This window comes from Rhagoletis pomonella, unplaced genomic scaffold (genome assembly GCF_013731165.1).
Source record: "Rhagoletis pomonella isolate Grant_MI unplaced genomic scaffold, Rhpom_1.0 Rhpom_scaffold_00004, whole genome shotgun sequence".
NCBI lineage: Eukaryota > Metazoa > Arthropoda > Insecta > Diptera > Tephritidae > Rhagoletis > Rhagoletis pomonella.
Genome location: NW_023458558.1, coordinates 57,022,437 through 57,034,976, shown reverse-complemented (window position 1 = coordinate 57,034,976; position 12,540 = coordinate 57,022,437).

Below are 12,540 nucleotides of genomic sequence, written 5' to 3'. Positions count from 1 at the left end.
ATGAAAAACAATTACGGGCGGGGCGTTGTGTTTGCCTAGAGCCAGGACAACAAACGTGTGCGTTATTTTACACCTCCGAATTGTCAAATGAAGCGACAACGGTGGGCAAATTGCCGCGATGTTTCATTAGAAGACACTTCACGTGTGCGCCTGACTTTATATTTTGCCCATCGCAGCCGAGTATTTCTAAGCGGACGCGTTTGTTCCCAGCTGCAGGATTTATCATATACTGAGTATGAAAATAAAATCTCCAACTCATATACATGAATAGTCCAAATTTCAAATGGTGGTCTGATAAAACCTAAACCAGAATTCCTTGTTGACATAAAGAAACTGAAAGTTGTTTTTAATAAATTTAATGAAAAGGAAATTTCGAATTGCAAAAATTTAATAACTAAATTATTGAAGTTAAGTTGTGTTGTAAATTTAGATGAATCAAACTTTTTTTTAATGTCTAACATACTTAAATTTTTTTAATTTAAATAAAAATATAAATGCTCAAAAACATTGGGATAGTAAAAGCAGGAAAATTGTCAAAACGGTTTTATAAATGAGTGTGTATCATGTAGTGTGTAATTTTTTGTAAGTATGCATTTCCACATTTACATTAAAACGAAAATGCAATAACTAAAACGAAGCTGATTCTAATGAGACTTAAAATAAATTCGTATTTACAAAAATTTTAATTTCAAAAATATTGCGCTGTATGCATAAAACAAATGCAAATACTTTTAATTAAAATTTCAAGCCATTTACTCGATTGGTGCAAATAAATAAGAAAAGCGATTGTTTATTTTTTTATCAGAGACCGAAATGGGCCACATTGTAACTTTTCCTATCATTAAATTTTTTTTGAAATTTTTGTGATATATCACTCTGAAAGCGTTTTATGCGAGGGTGCTTTAGGTTAATGACTGTGAGAAATGGAATCGCTAACGAAAATAAAGGCTAACCTCAGTTATCTTTTTTTTGTTGAAAAGGTGAGTTAGTAAATTTAATTATGGCGCGGAGAAAATATATGATGAAACTGCAACGAAGTAAAAAAAACTATAAAGAGCCGTCATAAACTTTTTGTTTACAAACTACACAATCCAACTTATTTATAGCTACTCGTATTTAAGTCAAAAAAATATTAGTGCGCCTGGGCTACACTTTAGAAGTGAAACTTACGTTACATACCTAGTTTGTCTCATAACCAGGGAACGGATTTTATGGAAATTGCCTTTTTTTCTGCTAAAGAGATAGAGTAAATTCGATTAAGAATGTCCACGATTTAGCTTTCCCCGATTCCATATATACATATTTGATGTTGGCTTTTTTTGCCTTTTTTAAGATATTTGCCTTTTCTACCTTTAAAAAAGTGATTAGAGCATTTACAATTTTTTTTTAATATTAAAAAATATACACATTCCCATGCGGCTTATAGAAGCGCAGGGACCTCTTGCCGAATTGGTGTTGGCCGTTTTCTCAGCTAACGTAGGCTTGGAGACAATAAGGGGTGTGGATAAAATTGTAAAGGGCGAGGAAAACGCCCTTATTCCTGATAATATGAACGTTTCAAACGTTCGATATTTAAATTGGGCTCCACTTGTATCAACTTGCGGCGAGCGCACATTTAGTACATTCAAGGCTTTTCTTCGCGAAAATCGAATGAAAATGCTGCCAGAAAACTTCAAAATGCATCTTGTGGTTCAATTAGTAACTATACAGATTAAAGTTTTATGAGTTAGATACTCGAAAGGATAAAATAGTCAAAGATTCAAAGTACAAATTTTTCATATAATGAAACTAGTTCATAGTTTTTCTCTTTTTACTTGTAATATAATAATAATAATATATTGGCGCTTACACATATGTTAGTGTTTGGCCGAGCTGTAATATAAACATTTCTAAAATAAATGTATTTTTTGATTGTTCTTCGTATTTTCTGTCTTTTTTTAGTGCCTTTTCCTGCCTTTTTCGCTATTTTGTTTTGCCCTTTTTGCAATACCTAGTGCCTTTTCCTGCCTTTTTCGCTATTTTATTTTGCCTTTTCCAGCCTATTTCGTTATTTTATTTTGCCTTTTTTATAGGTTTTTAGGTCCTCAAACTCCGTTTCCTGCTCATAACCAATATACATATATATGTACATCTGCTTTTGCTTAAAATTATATTTTTTGTCTTTTTTCTATCTATATCTCTACCTCTACCCTGTTCATTCTAATTACATTTATGTTATTCTGTTTTCCGTTATCTTTTTTTATATTTTTATACTCTATCGATAACAAAATCGATAGTGACATCCATCAAAATATCGATAGCAAACCCGATAAAAATGTCAACAAGAAAACCGATAAAAATTTCTATAACAAAATCGATAAAAATGTCGAAAAGAAAATCGATAAAAATATCGACAACAAAATCGATAAAAATATCGATAACAAAATCTATAAAAATATCGATAACAAAACCGATAAAAATGAAGATAACAATATCGATAAAAACTAGCAATAACAAAATCGATAAATATCGATAACAAAATCGATAAATATCGGTAACAAATTCTATAGAAAATATCGATAACAAAATCTATACACAGCGAAATTGCCGCTGTCAAAATTAGAACACCCGCCGGCATATGAAATTGAACACAGTCAAAGCGAAATTCGAAGTATGCTCGGCGGCGTTTCGTGGCGATAGATTTATTCTACCAGGCCAAAGGTGGCCGTATGTTTTTTTGCTTTCAAAGATTTAGAAGAAAACAAAATATAATACGAATTATTTTGGTTGGTTGAAAAATACAGAGATCGATTCTCGATCGAAATCTGACTTAATATAAAATAATTATTATAATTCCCCCTGGTTAAAAAAGGCGAAAGAGCAGGGCGAACGGTGAACGACGGCATCGCCAAATTCGGCGAACTTCGCCGTTCGCCGGGTATTGTGTTTCAAGCATTAGGATTGAGGCGTCTTCCCTGGGAATTTGAATACAGTGAAACCCGATTAAGGACAACAATTCTTTTAAGTACCCAGCCCGCGTAAGTACCTCAAAAAGCTGACATTTTTCGCGAGGTACTTAAGCGGGTTTTACTGTACTTGATTTCACTTGATCTGAAGTGCAGGGCGCAAACCTTGGATGATGCAGTCAGTAGAACACCACACGCATTCATTGATCGATTCCCCTTTCTGCGTAACATCTTTCGGCACAAGAAACATACCTTCCTCCATTGTGGGTAGTTCTGCAGAAACAGCTCTCAAACAAATTATATTTGGAATTGCAACAAAAAAATTTTAAATTTTAAATACATCTATAATGTTGCTACTAGAAAACGGGTTAATGCAATGAGAAAACTGTTGTCAAATAAGCATTTCGAAAATAAGTATGTCATATATTGATTTCACTTTGCTTATTACACTATGGTTTGTACAACTGTACAGTTAAAAACCTCAATTGAAATGATTTCTAAGCGAATGTTGACTCAAATTCATATTTCTAAGAAATCTGTTAAGGCATTGGATGATAAATTATTTTTAATAAATTGCTATAGGACATGCTGGAAATAATTAAAATCATCTTTTAAGCCACCAAAACCATACAAATAAAATCGGTATGTGTACATACATACATGCGTATCTATATATGTACAAACGTAAACGAAAATTGATAAATGGTTAGCGCTAAAATCAATATGTATGTTACATTGACCGTTTGGGGCGCCCAGCTTATAAATGTGACACCCCAGCTGACTCACTTTGCATGCGAAATATCATATGCCGCCAGTGTAGTAAATAAGTGGGTTGGGTTGAAAACGTTAATAAAAAGAATAATAATAATAAATATTAATGACAAACGCTTAAGGGTAGCGATACAATCGAATGTGGTGGATTTTCGACTGAAGCAACTGCAATTAACATATTTGTTTCTATTTATAGAAGAACAACTATGAAAGCTTGAAGAAAGCTAAGAGAACTGGGTAAGTGAATTGCATTTGAAATATACAAACACATTTATGTATGTACGTAGATATTTAGGCGTAACAATTGAAATAATTTAAACTGATACAATAATATACGATTCAAAAGGCGTTGCTAAGTTTAATGTGGCACGTCAAAAGTGACAGTTAGTTTGACAAGCAGACTTAAAGTTATCGCCTTTCTGCGTATATTTCAACTTTCCCTTTTTTGCTGGAAGAACGTCACAACGCAAAATATTAAAAGTGTGAGAAAAGACCGAAGTTTCCGTATTAAAAAAAAAAAAATAAAACAAAAAATATGCAGAAAATATGTACAACGGTGTAATTTTAAAACTTAATCCAAAGGAGCTGCCGCAAAACATTACTTTGGTTTCTTCCTTGGGTCTAACAGTAATTCTTTCCTTGTTATAGTATGTACATTAGGGTGGTAAAAAAAAAATGAAAAATTAAAGTCGGCATGTTAATGCTCTTACCTCCTAGGACTGTTCTATACTGAACAAAATTATACCCCTGTTTTTTTTTTAAATCAAAAAAATATTTAGAGGTCGCTCAAAGTTTTCCATGTATTTTATATGGGGAAAAACCCGTTATCAATATTTTTTGATCGGACAACTCTGTTTCTCTTCAGGAGACTTCAAGTAATAACACCCACTTGTATATTTCACCATTTTTTATTACTAGCGATTTTTATGGGTCCCCCACGTATTAGTTTTTCGGGGTTTTTTTGGGGACCCATAAAAAATAGTTAATATTAAATATGGTTTAATGAACCATTGGGTATTGTTACTGAACGTATCTTAAAGAGAAAAAAGTTTTCATCGAAAAATATTGATTTTCAAGAAGTTTATACCATTTCTATTTAAAATTGAGGACCTCTAAATATTTTTTGATAAAAATTGACACGGGTATACTTTTTTCGGTACAGAACAATCCTAGGGAGTGTCAGCATTAATTCATTATTATTCAACAAAAGAATGGCAATCTTTCATATTCAGGATATTTTAACCACAAACTGAATCCTAAGCTTACAGGAAGTTATATGGAACTTAAAATTCTTACAGTTTTCGGCACCTGACCTTCTACCAGATAGACATTAATCTCAATTAACCACGATATTGAAATGAATTTGGATCATTTTGTTCCTTATAGTATGTACCATAAAGAATTTATGCCACTAACTTTGTATTTGTAATCAGCTACCCCAAGAACCATTTTATAGAGAGCTCCATAAAAATTTGATATTTTTTTTAAGTCATCCGCCATATTGACCCGCCATTTTGAATATTGAAAATCTGACATCAGATTCATGACAAGCTACCACATAAATCCCCAGAGACAGGTTAATAAAAATTGTATAGTTCATTTTTTTACAGTCATCCGCCATATAAGACTCGCCAATTTGGATATTTTATATCTGAAGCCAGATTCCTAATCAGCCACCCCATGAACCCTCTTGTATGAAGCCTCATTAAAATCGATCAATAGCTTCATATTTTCGGCACATTCTGATGAGCTGCTGGCCCATAGTGTGTAGGCGCAATAAGCCAGATGTTGAAGAATCTCAATTTGATGCGGAATTTGGCGCGATGCTCGTCCACTGGCGTGTACAAAGCATGGCAGCTGCAGTAGATGTCGCATGGTCCCGAATTCTTGGATGGCGGTGATGTCTGCCTTAGTCTTCGCGAGGACATAAATGAGCCGAACAGATTTACCTTTTCCATTAAGGATCTGGATATTTCAGGTACATACCCTCAAATCAAGGTCCTTTGAACATCCACATGATCGTTATAAAAAAGAAGGCAGTTGAGTAAAATTTTCAATATCGCCATGACTTTTTACACATCATAAATTAAGGCTGACAACTGTTTCTGCATACTTAACTCAAAACTCTAATTTGTATATTTAAGTTTATGTTGCCTTTAGCACTATTTAATTTGCATATTCTTCTGGTAGGCAGAGTGCATGTAAATATTTTACATATTTTTCCTCGTTTATCAGCTGCCATCGACCATTCATATTTAATTGGCAGTGATAATGCTTCATTAAACCGAAAATAAATTAATTTGTGCCGGGAACTGTATGGATCGCTTGTTTAACATGTTTCTTTGCTGATAGGCGCTACATAGCGTACGCCCCCTATTTTAATTACACGGTTACCCTCATACTGACATATGTACATCCATACGTACATACATGCTATGTATTCCTCTTTTCCCAAATGCTTAAAATGGTCAGTGTGTCAGTAGTGTCTTCTGCAAAAGACCTAAATTTTCCATTTATCTAACAAAGACCGACAATTGTGTTGGAAAAAGAGTTGTCCTCTTGTTCATATGTGTGTACACATATGAATGTACAAATGTAAGCGCCGTAGTTTTATTTATTTTTGTCGGTCGGCTTACTTTCAAGTTAACTTTTTTGCATCTATGAACTAAAACTTTTACCACTGAAATGTCACATGTGTCAAAGTAAAAACATTTTTCGCGCTATTGCATGCAACAAGTGTGAATTGAATAGGAAGAAGCCTGCTACCATTTAACCAACTACAGTGGCACCAAAAAGAAAATAATTATGTTGACCACATGTAAATGCATTCATGGGTCCTATAATTCTGCCTTTAGTAAATGCGTGCTGCACTTTCGAGAGTAGCTCCGATCTGAACTCTGCTTAACGGGTATATATGTACATATCGCCGCTACCATGTCAAACTGTCGAATGTGCGAAAATGCTTCTTCAATTACGAATCGAAATTTACGATACCTTGCGTATGCATTTAGAGCGTTGATGGGCTCCGCCTTGCCCGCGGGCAAAGCTCTTTCGAGCTTTCTATACATTTTGTTTGTCGTGTCTAGTGTAAAAGCGCTCTCTCTGCCCATGGCTGATTTAGAGTGATATGCAAATTGGCAAATCGTCAAATGTCGGCCTTCTCAGAAGCAGAGGATACTGGCTTTAACAAAGTGGCGAATCCTACACTTTTTCCCAATGACAACATTTTTTACAACAGTTTCTTTCGATAGTTTGACATAATATGTATTAAACTACCTTAACGCATCCTTCAAATAGTTTTTAACGGCATTCCGAAATATTCTTTCCTGCTTTCTGAACCATCTGTGCCTGGTAATTTAAGTTCTTTACCGGTACTACTACACTTTCCGCATTCAGAACCTATCCTTCGGTTTCCGCTCCTATAGCTCCGATACTGAGACTCTTACTGGAAAATGTGTGTATGTGTTTGTAAAACATATTTTAAGTTTTGTACCTCGTTGTACATATGTCCTGCACATCAAATCGTACGCATTTTTTGTGGCGCAGCCTATTTGAATATAAAAAGTTAACGTTGCTATTTTCTATTCCAATGCTGTTAAATTTTAATTGCATATTAAACTGAAAAGAAAAGCTTGTAATTGTGCCTTGGCACTTCTGGAACATTTCACTTTTATCATTTCTTTTTCTTGCTTTTATCTATGTAGTCATATCGCTAAATAATATTTGTCTTTCATTACGATAACAGCATACGCAAATATGACAACTTGTTGTCAGAACTCAAGTGTTTAGTTGAGTGTTTCGCAATTTTCTTCGTATTGTTGGTTTGTAAGCTTTCAGTTGTTTTCTAATTTTACTCTTTGCTTCTATTTATGTGCTAAGTAATGAGTTGTGTACTCTAAATTACGCAAACTATTGTATATCCCACTGTAAAAACTACTCTTCTAAAAAGAAATAATTGTAGTCCAGTATAGACGTCCCACTGAGGGTTGCCAACCGTACTATAATATATAGTATTGTACTCTTTTTCCAGTCGGCATACAGTACATACTGTTGGAAAAAATATATTACGCAGAAATACTATATTTCTTCAATCATAAGTATAAATATACTAGCGGTACCCCGGTGTGCTACTCTACACCAAATATTGAAAAATTAATGAAAAATCCTGCACGCCGTACTTCCTTTTGTTGGAAGTGCTCCTCAACATTTTGCGATCTTCTTTGCGTTAACATCATGTTCGCATGACGCGCACGTCGACCTATATTTTAACGACTGGCTCGTGGTGGATTTCTTGGACGCTGTGATTCTACAGCTGTATTCTGCTCATACCGTCCACGTCGTACTTCATTTTGTTGGGAGTGCTCCTCAACATTTTGCGATCTTCTTTGCGATAACATCATGTTCGCAAGACGCGTACGTCGGCCTATATTTGAACGACTGGATCGTGGCATTTTATTCAATAGCGAACGAAAAACTCAATGCATAGGAACGACTTCGATAAATCGTATGGTAAACGCACTTTTTTAAAATAATCAAATGAAATTCACGATCGACAGTAAAAGAGCACTTGAAAAAACTTCATTCGAAGCCGAAGAACACAACACAGCCACAATTTTCCACAATGGTTTTGTTCACTATAAATCAATGAGGAAAAATACCTGCATGGAAAATTTCCAGTGTACTCCAACTTTTCGTACGAAACGCTGCAACAAATTTGTGCAAAAATATTGAAATTGACGAAAAAAAATAAAATGAAATATGAATTAAGAACTATATTAAACGCACGTGTTGATTCTCCAAAGTCCAAAATAGAAAGACCGAATATCAATGTACACCACCTTTTCGATAATACGATGAAATGACAGATATGTTGTGTTGTGGTGACTTTCATTCCATTGGCTCTACAAAATCCCTATTGAAAAACTTGCAGCCATGTTTATACTTGATTTAACTTATCCGAAGAAAAAATAAGCACAGCACATTATAGCAACAATTTTTCACTATGTTTTCATGTATGTGCTGTTGTACCATATACATGGTTCATGTGACAGACATAAACTGTCATTTATCATGAACCGCTGGACCGACTTCGGGCCCACTTCACATAAACCATCTGCATAATAGTCCGAATATACCGTTTAAAATAGAATAGAATTCGTGCACTTATTTTTTTTATTTAAGATGGGAGGTGCCACGCCCCCCTTTCCCAATACCGCACATTTTTCTCCATGAGTATGGAATTATTTCATATGTCTCTATACCAATTTCCAGTAATCTACTACAAATATTTCCAGAGATATACCAGATGAAAATTTTTGTTAGTATGGGTGGTGCCACACCCCCTTTTCCGAATTCGGGTAAACTTAACACAAACCATCTGCATAATAGCCCGACTGTGCCGTATAAATTTGGTTGAAATCTTGTACTTATTTTTTATATATAAGATGGGAGGTGCCACGCCCTCTTTTCCAATACCGCCCATTTTTCTCCATGAGTATGGAATTATTTGATATACCTCTATACCAACTTCCAGTACTCTACCACAAATATTTCAAGAGATATACAACGTACAAATTTTAGTTAGTATGGGAGGTGCCACACCCCCTTTTACGAATTCGGGCAAACTTCACATAAACCATCTGCATGATAGCCTGAATATGCCGTAAAAATTTGGTTGAAGCCGTTCTCAAGTTATAAGCTCACACCAAAAACGTGCACTTATTTTTATATATAAGATTTCAGTAATCTTCACGAAAAAGTTATATTAAAATGGATGACCTTTATTCTGAAATAACAATATTAAATGAAATATTCTAAAACAGGTTAAAATCATAAAAGGTAACGTAACTGAGAAAGAATTAACAAATTTACTTAAAATATATTAATAGTACAAGGAAAATTTTTCTAGATTAAGAAATTGCCGCGCAATAATTTTGAGGTCTCTCATAAATTACGACCGAGCATAGACAGGAAACATATAATCGATATTTTAAAATTCTTTAAATCTGTAAGTAGCAGAAACTTCAAGTGATGTTAAAAGATACTTAGCTATTGCTCTAAGCTGTTGGAAGTAGCAGGTAGTTTTTCATGCCCAGCATGGAATTCTGAGAATCGCTACGCAAAATTTTCGTCTCCGAATATCAGTGAGCCTAATCAATTACAGCGCGGAAAAATAAGAGATGCAGTGCGTAATCAGCCAAATATGGCAGTATCAGGGGCATGTAACTAGATGCTAAATGTTGTTATGGACAGATGTTAACCCTGATTCCGTACTTCTCAGAGCAGGTACGTTATCGATTTCAAGGAAAATCTTACTAAAATCGATAAGGGCGTGCTAGAGCTGCGAACCACTCCAAAATTCGGTATGGTTCCGTCAAATCGCATGGCGCCGCTTAATAGAGCTATTCTATAATACATTTGAAGCCTGGAACCTTTGGTTCGGTTCAAGTGGCTCCCGGTTCTTTGTTACTTTATAGCTGAGGGAAAAGAATCTAGATTTTCGGTATCTTATTTTTCAATGCTTTCTTTCTTGTTCAAATTAATATTAAGATAAATATTTTTAGAGTCGTCTATAATTGTTATTCAAGGACTTATATTATGAAAGTCTTTTCATAATAATTATTGAGGAGATAAATATTTTTAAGTCTTCAAAGATTTTTATTTTAAGACTTATATTATAAAAGTCTTTTCATAATAATTATGAGCGCGAAAAAATTTTGTAAGTCTTAAAAGGCGAGACTTGTTCAAGAGCATTTCAGGATTAGTTGCGGCCCAGTTCGGGGTTAGGTGGGCATCAGTTCAGGACTAGTTGTGGAGTAGGTTGGGTCTAGTTGGAGCTTGGTTTGGGACCCGTTCGGGACTATATACAACATTTTTTCGCACTCATAATTATTATCAAAAGACTTTTATAACATAAGTCTCAAAATAACAGGCTTTGAAGACTTAAAAATATTTATCTCAATGATAATTATTATGACAGACTTTTATAATATAAGTCTCAAAATAAAAGTCTCTGCTTTTAAGATATTGTTCTCGTCGCTCGTATTATCTAAGTTGTATTATGCTTCATTTGCCTGGATGCCTTATCACTTTTCTCCACAGTTTCAGGCCTCTCAAAAACCCATGAATAGCTCTTGTGCAACCGTGTCTTTTTAACCGACTTCCAAAAAAGGATTAGGTTATCAGTTCGTCGGAATTTATTTTTATTTTTTATGTATGTTACCGCATAACTTTGGACCACGTCAACCGATTTCGATAATTCTCTTTGCATCGGAAAAGTAGCGTCTCAGGGGTGGTCTGGTTTAGATCCGATCATTGGATCATGAAATATATATAGATATATATTTTTTTTTAAGAAGGTTTTTTTGTTAAAAAATTACTTGTTGTTTTAAAAGGACGTCTGGAGAAAACAGTTTATTGAGAGTGCCTAGTTACTACCAGTCCAGAGCTAAATCAAAGTCGCCGGGGAAGAAACAAAAACTTAACCAAAAGTGTAAAAGATTTGTTGGAGTTTAGAGTGGACCCATAGTGCATTAAAATGGGCTAGTCTGCCTTTCATTATATAATTTTCTTGTCTACTACAGGTAATATAGATACATATCACTGTTCATATATTCTCATTTGCACATAGAAGTTGCACTCCCAAAACGAGAGTGACTATTATTATGTCGTTCAAATAAATATTGATATACCCACAGTCACAGCTTTGGCGATGATGGAATCATTATTGGGGTTCTATGGAAATTTGAGGTACAAAACTAAATATGTACATACATATGTATTTAGGATGTATGAAATGATGTGGTCAACAGTTCGTAGAAAAAGTTTGCAGATTTTCTAACGTTTATTGTTTAACGTGATTTACTGGCGCTTAGTCATATGAGTGCAAATATTATCTTTCTTATTCACCGCAAACGGTTATTTGTGCAACTTTTCAGAAAGTAGTGTTTTTTCAGCTGTGAGTGGACTCCAAAGCGTGTTCTTTGTCATATCTTAATGTTGTCATTGACAAAATTGTATTGCCTGGAATAATTTCAAAAATACTCGTAATTTTTATTGCTTTATTAATTTAAATATTTTTTTTGCATCTGAGCTTCGTTCATTGCTTGATGCGCACGTGAGAATGGTGACACATGCTCAAACCACACATTTTGGAACTATTTAATTACATAGATACGAATATCAAACGTGAATCATACCTAATTAGCACTTTTGTATAGTTGGGAATTTTCAACTCACCATAATATCAAAAAAGCAGGTCCTAAAATTAAATAATTTATTGAAGAAATAAAATTCGATTTAAAAAAAAATATAAAAAATTTAGAAAATAAGGTTGGTTATTGTGCGCTCCAGAGTCCGAGCGATTGTTCACCTATATATTTTCCGCCTACGTTTAAGTGTATGGATCCCATGGATCTTAGATGTGGCACGCACTTATGGTTAAGAGTACAGATTGAAATAGGTGAATGACAATGGCCTCCTGCAATCCTTCTAAGACAGAACTCGCCTTATTCACCAATGCAGCTCTCCCCTCTATGGTGTTCGCCTGCTGATTTCCGACAGGGTCTAATACTTCAGTTTGATCTTACATAGGAAGCTGCCGTGGTAAACAAATATTGAGGAAAGAGAAAGGCGTCGAGGGGCTTACATTACTGAATAGGAGACGCTGGTAAGGGATGGGATCCATGGTCCAAAGTAATTTATTCGCTCTATGACTGCATATGGAGTTCTCGTCTAATGGATTGCGCTAGAGAGAGCTATACTAGTTAGACAGTTGGAACATTTACAACGCCCTGTCTTTATTGATATAGGTGGTGAATTATGG